Source organism: Trachymyrmex cornetzi, unplaced genomic scaffold, assembly GCF_001594075.2.
Source record: "Trachymyrmex cornetzi isolate Tcor2-1 unplaced genomic scaffold, Tcor1.1 scaffold210, whole genome shotgun sequence".
NCBI classification, from domain to species: domain Eukaryota; kingdom Metazoa; phylum Arthropoda; class Insecta; order Hymenoptera; family Formicidae; genus Trachymyrmex; species Trachymyrmex cornetzi.
Genome location: NW_017296742.1, coordinates 419,511 through 421,702, shown reverse-complemented (window position 1 = coordinate 421,702; position 2,192 = coordinate 419,511).

Here is a 2,192-nt window from a genome sequence, read left to right as displayed (position 1 = left end):
CTGCCTCTCTACCTTATTTGGCGGTGCACTGACAGCCGTGCGAAAAAGGGAATCGAGAGAGAATACCAATTCAGAGAGTTCATTCTAACTACGATCCGTCGCGACACGCGACCTTTCGGCCGTGGATCACGATTCGTGGTCGCCCGCGCCGCGCCGGTGCGGAAAGCGCGCCGAAACAAAGGGATTCCGTAGGGTAAACAAACGTAGACGGATCGTGGATGGTAGGCAGAATGCAGACAGCAGATTGCCCGCTCGCTCGCTTCGCTCGGAATCCTACGGCTCTCCGCTCGCTCGCGGCTCGTCCTCGATACGCGGAGGCTCCGGCTGCGCGATCACGGATCGCGTCCCGAGGAGATTGTGTTGTTACACGACTTTTTGTTTCCCCGTTTCATGCTTTCGCTTTCCGTTCACACGATCGTCATCGATAGAGGGGTTCTCTCACGCGGTTAAAGGCGGCTCCGCATTCAATTGTCAGCGGTACCGAGTATTTATTGATGTTCGCGGTGGCACTTTCTCGATATCGAAGAGTTCTGAGTAAGATGAGAAAGTGGAAGGACGCGAGTCTTTCCTTCTCTTTCCTTTTCTTTTGTTGTGAATGATTAAAATGATTAAATCCTTCCTTTGTATTGATAATAGTAGACACGATCTTACGATTTCTCTTCTTAGAACAGTGCAATGATGACAAATGTGAAATTATTTTCATTCAAATCGCAATTGATTTATCGAATGACTGATTCGTTATCGTAGCCATCGGTCGTTGAATTATTGCGCAATTACAAACATTTAACATTCTAATTGTAATATTATAAATAAAAATTTATAAAATTACAGTTTTTAATGTAAAAAATACATGACTATAATATTATGATAATGTTATGATAGTAACAATAATGTAATGAAAATAATGATGATGACATGCTTAGTTATTAATTATCTGATATAATTTTTTTATGTTCATAAGACTAATTGTTTCGCCAACAACTTTACATATATATATAACTATAATGTACTATATATAACTATAATATACTATATATAACTATAATATACTATTCTTTTTAAAAATATTATTTCAAAGTAATTTTTTATATAGTTGTGAAATACTTGAAATATCAGCACGTTGATAAGTGCGATAAAATGATATAAATTCCTCACAATGTATTGATGTTAACAATAGATATTTTATCGATCACGATATTTTTATTATATTTTTACAATTAAATAAGTTTATGTTCAATACTCTTTGTGCATCACTATTAGGTAAGGAGCAATAAAATCTCTTGAGTTAAATAACATTTTGTTATTTTTAACTTCCATATGTATCAAAATGTGTGTAAATCAATTTGTTTCAATGATTAGTTTCAAAGTAAACAACATTCATATTAGCGTATGCACTTAGTAAATAATAAATTATGTAAATTTGAGTCAAATATAATGCATTTTGAGATAATATTTTTCGTAATAAAATTATTTACAGGTTAAATGCTTATCTCAAGATCAAATTATTAAGATCTTTCTAAGATACCTATGAACATTAATATATATTATTAAATTGCTTGTCAATTTAATTTGTGATATTACTACTCTAATTCTATTAGAGTTGTGTTTCGAGACTGAAAATTAAATTCAGAACGTAGTTTGCAGGATTGGATATGTAATATATAAATTCAACAAATTATCTATAAGATCTAATAAGTTTGACCGTTTAGAGTCTTTATTTTTTTTTTACTTGTTGTGTATTCACATTACGGTTTTAAAAGATACTTCGTTTAATATTGTTAATATTTTTTCTTGAGTTAAATTGTTTGCCTTAATTGTTTTAGTTAAATTAACGACATAAGTATTGAGTAAGAGCAATGACGACCTATAGAAATGATTAAAAATAACTTAAATTGGGTCTAATTTGACATTATGAATTTAACAGTGCCGCGCAGAGCAGTGACCGGATTCGCTAATATACTTATTTAGCAAAGGTTCATCTACTGCGAACATTAATAGACACTTGAGATAATTGAAGATTTGTTGACTTTGACACTCGGTTTTTTTTACAATGCTCTCCCTTGCGCTTGAAATTATCTCGTCCTTCGGCTACGACTACCTTCAGCGCGACCTTTCGTTCGCGTTCCAAGGGGTGACGATCACGCCGTGGAGGTATTGCTGACCCGACTCGACCCGAAGCGCGTCAGCGAGCG